Genomic DNA, 12,979 nt, shown 5'->3' with positions numbered 1-12,979 from the left:
GTTGTACACGTGGGGGTCTGTTGGTGGGGATATGTGGACACCTGTGAGCAATTTCACTCATTTCTTAACAGCTTCTGCTGTTCGACATTGTAGGGGCATGTTTATTCTGAGAGTTCTGCTCTCAGACACACCCCCTGCACTCGTACACACTCAGTGTAAGCCTAGGAGCTCGGCCAGCATGCCTTCATTATTATGCCTGGCGCGCTGCCATCCTGCTCCTAAATGGGCACTTCCATGCAGGGCTAAACTAGTCCTGCATGGAAGTTTAGTAAATTCGGGGGAGAGAGTACCACTCTCCCCCACCTACCCCACTCCGCATCCCAGACCCAAGGAATACTTTATTGTATATTTTACAGTACAACTTGTTCAGGCATAAAAGTTGTTTTAGATCACAGAAACAATTTCCCTTGCAGTCATTAGCTTGGACATGCATATTAGGGTTGAAAGCAGTAATTTTGTTTCCTGACACTCTAGAAATCTGGGTCTCTATCAGGAAATTAAGTTTTGTTGAGAACACGTTATCCATTTCCAGTCATTTTGAGATCTAACATATTTCTGAAGTAAATTTCCAAAATGTTTACTGTTTCCTATTATTTTGTCAGCACAATCGTTTGTTGTTTTTAACTGGCAAACTGGGTGATATGAAACATGACCATTACCAGGAGGTTAGGCTAATGAAAAGAACAGTCATGATGCTGCATTGCAGAAGTACACAAAAAGTCCAAGTGTTCTTTTTTTATAAAAGTGAAACAATTGCTCTGTTTACTTTGTGCTGTCTGTGATAACATTTCATATGATTTTTGCCTTCGGTAGAAATAAAATAATAGATATGACTAAAACCAGGATTCAGGAACACTAAAGTACACATTGCAGGAAACAGTGTACAAATCATAATCATTCTTCTCATGCTCTCATTTCCTCAGTATGCTTTTTAGATAGTCATGCATGTCTAGTATACTATGTTCAACAACCAGACCACTTGCCAAGACAATATTGCAAATTTCTTTTAATATGTGCAGCATGTTTATATATTTGCTCATCTGTTCCATTAGCATATTATTTACTGATTCTGCAAAACAAGTTGCTAGTATTGTCATTAACTTTGCAAGAGAAGTAAATGCACATCTACTTATTAAAATGAGTGGGGCAATAGGAGGGGCAAAGGGTCTGGCACGCTGATAACCCTTACGCATATCAACATACTTCCCAGCTGCTACGCTATGGATAGTGCTATGGTTTTTGCCATCAGATTCTCTTCCTAGAATGCAGTCATTGTTAAAAGCTAGAGTTATTATTTGTAATGCTTAGTGGCTGAAAATTATGCATATCAACAATTTCAAAATTACATCAGAAAAATTGTTCAGGTCAAACTGCTTCATTATTACAAGCTAAACACTATAATGTAAAAAAAATGAATCAGGCAGAATTCATTATTTTAAGCATTTTAGTTGAGCATTAAAAAATCATAGCAGATGGTCACAAAAAGAAGCATTTTGCCATTTTTTTAATAATAGATCTTCAAGTACTAGGTTTGGTTTAATTAATGCTGCTGAATTTTTGCATGGACATAGACAGTTGTTTAATGATGTATGTTTCCTTAAATAGGTCTAACTTTTATAAGAAATGTATCAATGTAGGTAGAGCAAGCTTAAATCTGAGGACAAAAGACACAGTTATGCATAAATCATAGTAGCTGAGAGATATGCACCACAGCAGCATCTGGTAGGCCAGTACATTAACAGGAATGTCATTAAGAGGCAGTGCAATTACTCATAAACGTTAGGGTCATACCTTTCAGTGGCCCCTGATATTTCTTCCTTATTTCCCATAACATTTTTGATTTTCTGGTAAAATGCTAATGACTACAGTCAGTCAATAATGCTTGGCATTAGAATTTCATATGTGTTAACGTTCAGAAACTATATGTTTTATTTTTTTATTCAGAAAATCCATATTGATGCAAAGCCTGTTGTTCTATTAACTTGTTAAGTGAATTAGAATAATATTTAAAATTGTTCCGATTTTGGACTTTTGTTCCCCATTACTTTTGGCTTTGTCCATAGTTCTTAATCAAAGAAGCTGAAAGGTATGAATTTAGAGTTCACATTCTCCTTTTGACTTTCTGAATAGAGAGTCGCTAGGGTAACATTATACCTCCTTGCTTCAGACTTAGTTCTGGTAATGACTTCACTGCAGAGTTCAAGTCAGAATTGCAAACTGTGGCCATTACATCTTTTTTATAATCCCTTACATTGTTAACTCTATTAGTATTGGCAGTGCCTTACATTGACTGCAGTTTAGTGACAGTTGATTACTTGCCCATTAATTATGACAGCTGGAGGCAGACCCCCCCCCCCATGAATGTGGACATAATGGTCAACTTATGAATGCATCTTCAAAACAGTACACAGTATGAAAAGGGAAGTTGCGTAAGTAAAATTACTATAGCAGTAGATGTTTGAATGATCACTGAAGCAGTAGCCTTTGCTATATGGGTTACTGAATATCCTACCAAGGATATAACAACCAGCCAGCTTCCAAAGCTTCAAAACTCCTTACATGTGCCCAAACTGTCAGGAAGCTTGAAGGAATTAAGCTTGTAGTGCTTTGTAAAACTATGTTCAGACATCTACATTGTAGCTTCTGGAATACTTCTAGAATCCAACCCTTTCCAAAAAATCATAGATGAAGCCAAGGCCCCGGTATAGTGGGCCTTGCCCCTACCTGTAATAGTTTTGTTGTGGTGAGTATAAGAAAAGGTAATAGCCTTAGACAACCATTTGGAATAGTCTGTTTTGACACAGTTTGTCCCTTCTTAACTTCACAAGAAATGAAAAATTAATTGAAAGATCTGAAAGATTTAGTTCTGTCAATTTAGTACCTGAGTTGTCTGTAGACATCCAAGGTATGGAGTATCCTTTCTGCCTCACTTTTTGGGTTCAGGAAAGAAAACAGGGAGATGGATTGTTAAGCTTAAAGTAAACTTGGGTACCACTTTAGGCATAAAATTAGTATTAGTTCTCAAAGAAACCTTGCCCCTATGGAAAATGAGATAGGGTTGACTCACCTTAAGAACTTGCAACTCAAATACCCTACTTGCTGAGGTCAGAGCAATCAGTAAACTGTTTTCCATGTTAAAACCTCAAGTCATACAGATTAGCTGGTTCAAATGGAGCAAATGTTAGCTTCACTAAAACGAAATTAAGATCCCAAACTGGGGCTACTGGTTTAGTTGGAGGCCTCTTATTTAAAATCCCTTTCAAGAACATTTTGACATGCAACTGCCTTGAAAGAGGGCAGACATGCTGAAATGGCTGATAAATGAACCTTGATAGAAGAGTAAGAAAGACTGGGTCTATATTATAATCTCGAAGGTTTAAAACTTCGAATCACTAAAGATCGAACTTTAGTGATCGAAGTCTTAAACCATCGAAACCAAAAAAAAAATACTAAATTAAAAAAAATAAATAAATAGTGTGTAGGCAGGGGGGCAAGCTCCCCTGCACCCCCCACACCCCCCCCTACTTAAATATACCAACTCCAAGAATGCACTACATTGAAGTAAACGGAAATCTCCCCTACAAAGATTTTCCGTTTAAATGTTCGATGTAGTGCGCTTTTGGTATTCTCGTGTCGACAATATCATATTCAATATTGTCAGACTTTCTGATTTTAATATAGACCCAAAAAGACTATAAGATAGTAACTCACACAAATATTGCAAAACAAGAGAACAACCAGCCCTTTTTTGGTGCTGGTTATATTGTTGGCACTAACTAGAAAACCTTTTCCATTTGCTAATATATGATTTTTTAGTAGTAGTCTGTCTTGCCACTGTTAGTACCTGCTGCATATCCTCAGTAAACAAGCGCTTTAAAGAATTAAGACTCTGTAAGCCATGCAGTCAGTTGAAGATGATTAGTATCAGGGTGTCAAATATCCCTGTTCTTATGTGAGCAGAGCCAGTCTGTGAGGACGCTTGTGATAGTTGCTATTGGTCATTTCCAAAAGAAGGGAGAACCATGTCTGCCTGGGCCAGAAGGAAGCTACCACAGTGATCTTTAGGGATTAATTCTGAATCTGTATAAGTACCCTGGATATTAGTGGAGAGAGTGGAAAAGTATACTGAACATTCCTGTCCAAGGAAAGAAAAAAAGCATCCATCTTCCAGGCTTTCTTGTATGGAGTCCTGGAGCAGAATCTTGCCAGCTGATTGTTCAGAGAGGGGACATTGAGGTCTTCCTGAGGAATCCCACACAGATGGATCAAATATTGGAAGACACCCTGATCTAGTTTCCATTTGTGAGGGTCAATCCTTGTCCTCTTCAGCTTGTCTGCAACATAGTTTTGCTCTGATGGAAATTAGGATGCCTGAAATGTGAGTTTATACTGTAAAGCTATATCCCAAGCTAACATAGCTAGTCTGCAGAGGGGTTACAACCTGGTTCCTACTTCCATGTTGGTGTACCACATGACCGTGGTACTGTTTGTAACAAATTGAAGAGGTCCTGAGGACCAGAGATGACTCAGAGAATTGAGTGCCTTGACAGCAAGCATCTCTTTTATATTTATGTGCTTGTGCCTGCTTTTAGTGTCCCACACAACTTGCACTTTTACCCTTCCTGAAACTGCTCCCAAAGCAAAGTCCAAGGCATCTGTGGGGAGACCTGGATTTTGGGATATCTGTCGTCTACATCAAGTGATTTCCCTTCTGACAAACCTAAGTACTTAGATCTGAAAAGACACATGGTGTTGGTGCTAGAACCAAAAAAACTTCAGATACTACTACTGTATCTTTCTCGTGTAGGGACTTGCCAGGGATATCATGAGAATCACGGGAGCCATGAGAACCAGAATCCTGAGGTATTCTTTTACAATGAGCAGAGAACCCTAGAAACAGATCTAGATATAGATTTTTTTTCCTGTGGAAGACAATTTCTTTGAACTGTGGTGTCTAGTTGACATCCCAGAAACACAGTCCTGTGAGGAGTCAAGAAAGTATTTTGTATGTTGTCTTGGAATCCTAGCTTGAGTAAGAGCTCTCTCACTCAAAATAGAGATTTCTGACACTTTGAAAAAGACTCTGCAAAGATAAGCACATCATCTAAATATGGAAAAATGTGGATACTCTGTAGCCTGCAATGAGCTATAACTGGAGATAGACACTTCATGAACACTCTTAGTGCAACGGATAGTCCAAAGGGTAAGGCGGGGAGCTGGTAATGTGATCCAAACACACAAATCCTTAAGAAACATCTGAAGTCTGGATGAAAAGGAAATTTGTGATAAGCATCTTTTAAATCTAGCACTACCAGGAAACTTTAATGTGGAAGAAGAAGTACCAGGTTGTGAAGTGACATCACTGAGTTTGGACATTATCAAAGACAGGTTTAAAAAAGAAAGATCCAGAGCTGGAATAGAATGCAATGAAGGACAAGTGGAGTTAAAAGAGATTGGTCTGGTGAATGGGAAATAATCCCATGGAAAGGAAGATTATCCTGTCACTGCCACCTATAACCCCTGCAGAACCCATTTATCTGAAATTACATATTGCGAAAGAGAAAAGTGGAGATTTAGACGTTCTGAAATAAAGGGGGGGTTGCCAGGGTCAAAGGGGGAAACAAAGTCTTGGGCTGACCTTGGTTTTGGGAGTTTCCAGAATTCTTTTTGGAATCCCTTGCTATTTATTTGTGTTTACCTGCAATTTGTTGAGACTGTTTATTTTGTTTCTTACCAAAACTGGATGAGGAGTTCAACAACCTTGTGGAAAATTTGGAAAAAGAGGGCTGAAATAGCTTATCCCTTTAATCATACTTTTTGATCACCTCTGTAGCAGAGGGGCCAACAACTAAATCTATATCTAAAGGAGAAATTAACATCTCATTTTTAACATCATAGGTTCATAGGTTCATAGGTAGGTACTAGGCTATCGGCCCAAGGGCCTACGTAAGCCTAGCCAACAAGGTTCCCTGGCTTACGCCACCCAAGAAAGTTATTTTCCTATGCAACTGTGGAGCAGAGACACAGAAGTGATCCCCGGGGTGTATATCCTATTTCCCATCCACTCATCAAGATTTTTCTTGAAGAGTGCTAATGAAGAACTTTGCTTGACATAGACGGGTAGCCTGTTCCAGAGTATGGGAAGTCTCTGGAACAGGAATCTATCCCTCTAGCATGTCCTGTTTATTGTGGTGACAAGGTTTAGGCCCCTAGAGCATGTAGCTCGGAGGGATTGGGATTTCGTTAGGTGTAGCATGTCCAACAGCTCTGGGTTTGACATAGCTTTATATGTTAGGCAGAGATCACCTCAGAGTAGGCGATATGCTATGGAGTAAAGCTGGTGTTTTTTGAGTCGGTCAGTGTAGGGCATTTGTTTGAGGACAGTAATCCTCTTTGTGAGGTACTTCTGTGGCTCTTCCAGCTGCTGCAGATGTCTTGTGAGGTACATTGCAAAAGGGGCGCTGTACTCTATAATGGGTCTAATGAGTACCGAGTAGAGGGGAACAATGACCTCTTTTTTCCTGGATGAGAAACCTTTTATGATGAGGTGTGCCATGCAGAAGGACTTCCTGACTACTGTGGCAATGTGACTATCAAAGGAGAGACTACTGTCCACCTGGGTCCCAAGGTCTCTTATCACACATACGGTGTTAAGTAGATTGCTGTCTATGTGGTAGTTCATGGGTACAGAGTTTTTACCAAAGGGGATGACACTGCACTTTTTGGCATTGAGCTTGAGGCCATGGCTCTAACACCAGGCATCTGTCTCAGTGAGGCCCTTCTGTGGGATGTCCACATCATTTGGGGACTTGACTATGGCTCCTAGTTTGCAGTCATCTGCAGACTTCGCTAGCCAGAGGCCTTCTGTGTTAGCCTGTACTTCAGAGAAGTAGATACCAAACAGGAGAGGTCCCAGGACGTACACCACTTGTCACTGCTTTGAGGTCAGATTTGGAGTCTGCAACTTTTACAGTGTGGGTTCTGTCAGTGAGCCAGTTGGCAACCCATCTTGTGATGTAGGGATTTATACTTAGTTTAGTGAGTTTAGCTATAATTCCAGAATGGGGGATGGTGTTGAAAGCCTTGAGAAGGTCAAGATAGGCTGTGTGAACCACTTTACCCTCATCTACAGCTTTGGTGACTGCCTCAAAGAAGTTGATGAGGTTCAAGAGGCATGTTCTGCCTTTCACAAACCTGAACTGGGTGGGATCCAGAGTTTGGAGGTTACCAATGTCTTTGTTTATGAGTTCCATGATGATACATTCCATGGCCTTGCAGACCAGGCTCGTCAGGCTAATAGGTCGATAGTTCCTGGGATCAGTGGTGGCTCCCCCTTTGTGGAGTGGGATAACTGTTGCTGTGCGCCATTCAGTGGGCACAAAGCCTGATGCGGGGCTATTATTGAACATGGTGCTTACGTGGGGAGCCAGTTTGTTCTGAAGTTCGTGTAAAACGCAGCCTGGGATGTTGCCCGGTCCCATGGATGCTGTGTTTTTGGCTTTAGAGAGTGCAGCGTTTACATTCATAGTTGTGATTACAGGGACTCTGCATTCTTCCTGTATAGATATGGGCCCTTTAGGGGGTGAGAGGGGAATAAAGTTAGCGCTGAACCTATCTGTCTGGATGTTGGCAGTATCAGTTGGTACTGTAATTTTCGTGCCATTGTGCTGTAACTCAGAGCAGATCTGGGTGTTGCCGAGATTCTTGACATAGCTTTAGAATGCTTTGTGGTTGTCCTTAGTGATGATTTTGTTTTTGTAGCTAGCTTTGGAGGATCTTATAAGGGATCTCAGCTTCTTACTGAGGCTGACCCGGGAGCTCCTCCAGTCATGGGATTTTACTCTCTTTTGCAACAGTTTCTTCCTTCTGTTGTACAGTTTGTTTATGGCAGGGGACCACCAGATTGGCTTCCTTTTTTTGGAGGATAGCGTCTTGGTTCTGTTTGGGATAGCACAATTCATGCACTCATGTAAGTGCTTATAGAGTGCATTCGTGTAGGATTCAGCAGTTGTAACTGTATTGTCCATCTGCATGGGTGTCATGAAGTTCACCACTTCTGTCTTAAGAAGCATGAAGTTGACTTTGGAGAAATTTTTTATTATGGTTTCCTTAATGGGGAGTGGGGGCGGGATGTGGATATCAAGGGTGTTTAGCTTATGGTCGGATCGGACCAACGAGGAGTTGACTTCAGGTGTGGAACACCTGTCACTCATGTTGGTAATGACTAGGTCTAGGATATTGTTGCCCCTGGTGTGGGTGTGGATAAGTTGATCCAGGGCATTGGAGTTTATGAATTCCAGAAAGTGTTGAGCTAAGGAATTAATACATGAGTAGTTTTCCCAGTTAATGGTGGGGTAGTTGAAGTCGCCCATTATTAGGGTGTTTGGTTGAACCCTAATATTTTCCAGTACATCAAGAAAAGAGGAGTGGGAATCCTGGGGCATGGTGGGGGATCTGTAGCAAGCTACAATTTGGATTGCAGTTTTGCCCAGTGTTAGCTGCACTTGGATAACCTCGGATGCATTATGCTGAACAATTAGCCTGGAAGTGTGGATATCCTTAATGAATATGGACACACCTCCGCCTTTGGTGTTTCAGTCCAAGTTACATGGCCGAAAAGTGTGGTATGAGTTATAGCTTGGTAGTGCAGGGGTGCTCTCTGGAGCCTTAAACCAGGTCTCAGCCACTGCACAGATATCGATGTTCTCCATTTTAAGGAGTGCCTCGAGTGAGTGCATTTTGAGATTTAGACTTCTAGCATTGAATAGCATTATCCTCAGTTTTTGCTTGCCTGTTCCTGTTACGGTGGTGAATTTGTTATTTGAACCTTGCCTAAAAAAGGCACTATGGGGCAGCAAGACCCTTAGCCAGTATCTGGAATCCCAGGGGTGACAGGTGCAGGCCATCTGTGGCAAAGCTTTGTGGTCTGTCGACCATGTCATCCCAAGCAGACAGATACTGGATCCCCTTAGAATGGCACCAGAAACTTGGCCAATTGTTGAAGTCAATCATTTTGTCCTTGTACTGTGGTATCATTCTGGACAATGGCAGAATACTACTCAGGGCTAGGGTCATACCTGCCTGGGCTTCAAGATTGGAGAGCTCTTCCATGTCTCTTTTCATGTTGTCCAGGGAGGTACGTCTCAGGTCATTCACACCAACATGGACAATGATAGAGTCATATTTGTACTTGTTGTGGAGTGACTTGCGTGCGTGGGTTATGTGGCGGATCCTGGCACCTGACAGGCAGCTGACAGTAACCTTCTCCTTGTTTAGCCTGGTGAGTGGGACATCAGTGTGCCTGACTATAGAGTCACCTATGACTAGTGTGTTGGGTACGTTGTTTTGCCTTTTATGGCTGTGGTTGAGTGGCACACTGAGTCTGTGGGCTATGTGTCATTTGGGTTGTGTTGGGGGATGGAGGTTGCTTGCATTTTTGCTTTGGAGGCTTATGTTGCTTAGACAGATTATTATTGAGAGCCTCCGCAAATGTTTTTGTGTTACTATGTGTGGATTTTGGTGGTGTAGATTTAGTGATACTATGTGATGAGTGTGGTGTGGTGCAAATGTTTACCTTCTCCTCATGACTGTCAAGTTCAGTCTTGGTTGGAGAGAGCTTTCCTTCCAGTTTGGCTAGATAAGTGCATCTCTCACATAGCCGGCCTCAGGCATAGGCCAACTAGGCGGCCGCCTAGGGTGCCGCTCTAGCAGGGGCACTTTTCCAGTATTTATTTGGTGTAGGTAGACCAGGATAGGGGCAACAGGTGGTGTGGTGGGGGGCGCCATGGAGCACTTTTGCCTAGGGCACCACTTGACCTAAGGCCGCTCCATAGTGTTGGGTGGTAGGAGGAGAGGGTTGTCTGTGTACATGAGGCAATTTCTACATTGCCTCAAGATGCCCAGATTCATCAGATAGACAGGAGAGAACACTGGGAGCTGACCCTTGGATATGCCTGAATAAAAAACTATTTTCCTCTAGATAAGTGAGGAAAGTGAGTACAAAAGCTGTTTTTCTCTAAGCAAGTGAGAAAAGTAAGTACAAAAACTGTTTTCCTATAGGTAATGAGGAAGGTTGAGTGCTATAGTAATTAGTAGCTTATTTAGTGCTTACAAGTTCTAAACAAGTGCTGAGCACGAATAAGCAAATTTAAGTGCTAAAACTAAGAATCTGTATCTGCACTAGACGAGTTACAGGACAGAAACAAGTGCAAATGTAGGCTTTCAAATCAGAAAGTTGAGTGAGACGGAAGAGATTGCCCAAACGGCCAGTAACTACAATTTCTGAGCCAGAACCACTCCTTATGTGGTAGACAGGTTACCTAGTGCTTACCACTCCCACTGATAAGCTAGAAGGCCTCCCTCCAACACAGAAAGGCTTGGAGGGCTCAGAAGCTTACATACAGTCCTGGATACAGCAAATCTGTATCTAGAACACTAGTTACAGGAAAGGTAGGAAACAGGCTTACATTTTTTTTTTACAGAAAAGTAGCAAAAACAATAGTAAAAACAATTCACATGCAGTGCAAGCAAGCACACGAGTATGTAGCAATATTAGACCAAACACAGTTTAAAAAATGCAATTAAATTAAAAAGGACTAAAAGAAAGTGCAGAAAGAGTTTATTAGGTAGAATGTGGTAAAGAGATGGGACTGGGGCAGTGTCCCAGATCAACTCTAAAACCAAAAAAATATACTCAGCTCTGTATATTTGCAGATAGATTGGAAAGCAGTCTCTCAGAACAGGGAGACAACAGTTTCAACAGAGATCTAAGCAACAATTAACAAATTCTAAAACCAAAAAAATATACTCAGCTCTGTATATTTGCAGATAGATTGAAAAGCAGTCTCTCAGAACACAGGTTTCAGCAAATGCAGCCATGCAAACCTCCTCAAAAGGGTAGTAGTGGCCATAGCCCTTGAAGAAGTATCAGCAGTTCATACACACACTGTATACAATGAGTAGTGACTTGAATAATAGAATAAATTATTTAAAACAAATTTTTCCTCAAGAAGAAAGTGACTGCAGATAAAGCATTTCTTATACTTTCACAATTAGACAGGATAAACCTCAATATATGTGCCTGACAATTCAAAACTCTGAAAATCAAATTTGCAGAAGCATACATTTTTCCCTATAATTTTCAATAATCTTCCTATTTTTATCAGAAATAGTAGGATTAAAATTAACCAAGTGTTTAGTAGTAGAAAGATTAATTTAAGCTATGGCTGCTGGATTAAGTTTGGGAAGAATGTATAAAAACTCAAAAGACTGAGGAACTTTATTATTCCTATCTGCTTCTTTAGGGGCAACTGGCAGACTATCAAGAAAGTTGCAGGTTGTAACACACACACATACCCTCCAAAACTGACAGAAGTGTTGTGCTTGCTTTGGCAGCACATATACTAAAATTCGAACAATACAGAGAAGATTAGCATGGTCCCTGTGCAAGCATGACACGCAAATTTGTGAAGCATTCCATACTTTGAGCAGCTTCTGTGGCTCAAAGGACTATGTCAAGTAGCTTGTGTGATGGTATTTAGGGTTCTAATCCCGACATATCTAGATATTTTATCTGGTAGTTGGTGCTGCAAATTAAGGCTGTGAGCTGTACCTCTGGTAGTACAGGGTTTGATTCCCTCAGTCTTTATTTGTTTTGGGGGAAGTTGGCATAACAGTTAAAGTTTTTAACTTATAGACACAATGTGAAGGGCTTGATTCTCAAATGGGGTAATTTGCTAAGCTTAAAATGGCTGATAAGAGCAGTTAGGCTAGTACTAACCTATGGATGCAGGTTCTAGAAATTTCTTCTGTAACAGCTCATGATGTTTTCTTAGGGACTGAGAAACCTCATTGTTCTCCCACTAAAAACACTGGCACATTCTAGAAACAAGCTCAAAGAAAGAGAACCCCATACAGGGAGAGTTGAAGTATGAGCTTTCCTCTGAGTCTGAATCAGAAATCTGAGGAGAAAACTCAATTTCTGTATCTGTCCATTCATCCTCCAGTCAAGATTCAGAATCTTGAGTCTCTTCAGGAAAGATGGTATCCTTCTTTCTTTTACCAAAAACTACTTTACTAGAAAGTTCAATAGCCTGAATTAAACCCTGAGCCAGACTCAATAAACTACTCCTTTCTAAGGAAATTTGAGAAGGAGGAAGAGGAGGAGCAGATACATGTTTAGTTTTCTGTTTCTTTTTAATAGGAAAAATGGGACCTACAGTTTTAAAAATGGCAGCTGCAACTTCCCCAGGGATGACATTCTGACAAAGTGGGAAGCCTTCTTTGTTCCCTCTCCCAGGATTGCCAGCAGTGGCTCTCCTTTGCCAATTGAGGGGGCTCCAACAGCCGCAGAGAATGTCTCTAAACCCCAGTCCATAGTGACTGTATGTGCTAAGCAAGAAGGATCTGAGGTAAAAGGTGAGTGGTCTGAGGTAAAACTAATGGCCACAGCAAAGTCACTCACATGACTGAGGAAAATTGGTAACCTGCTGTGAAGGCAAAAGATGTTTGCTTAACTTTTTCTTTTTGTGGCTGAAAGAAGACAGACAGACAATGAGACCAACAGATTATTCCATGGCCAAGATGAAAATGGTGCCTTTTTCCCAGGGAAAACAAGGAGCAAATGATGGTAAAATCAAAATGTATTTAAAAGTCATTTTTTCACAAACATAGTAAAAACCTTTTTAAAACACTTTCTCAGCCTCACAAAGTAAAATAAACACAATTTCGCCACAGAAAAAATGGTCTTCAGTTACTTTAAACAACTTTTAAACTCAAAGGAAAAAAGAACACTTCTGTTTAAAAGTAGTGTACAGTCTCGTGACAGTTTTTTAAAACCTAAACACTTAGCTTTAAAATATCTTTCCCGAAGAGGGAAGTATCAGTAATAAACTAAATTATTACATGGAAGTTTTTTTTTTCAAAAAGAGAACTTTTTATCTGTCCAGCAAAGGAACATCACAAGCTGATCACTGATCCT

At 40.8% G+C, this 12,979-nt stretch overlaps 1 non-coding gene across 1 annotated transcript; it reads left to right on the top strand.

Annotated features, from left to right (window-relative positions):
• Positions 1 to 11,378: 11,378 nt before the first annotated feature.
• Positions 11,379 to 11,485, top strand: LOC122809861. The gene has a single exon (XR_006365976.1). It is a non-coding gene; the product is annotated as a U6 spliceosomal RNA (small nuclear RNA).
• Positions 11,486 to 12,979: the final 1,494 nt, after the last annotated feature.

The sequence above is a fragment of the Protopterus annectens genome, chromosome 8.part0 (genome assembly GCF_019279795.1).
Source record: "Protopterus annectens isolate FY-2018-M chromosome 8.part0, PAN1.0, whole genome shotgun sequence".
NCBI classification, from domain to species: Eukaryota; Metazoa; Chordata; order Ceratodontiformes; family Protopteridae; genus Protopterus; species Protopterus annectens.
Note: the sequence above shows the minus strand (reverse complement) of the source record. Positions and strands in the feature narration are given on the sequence as shown.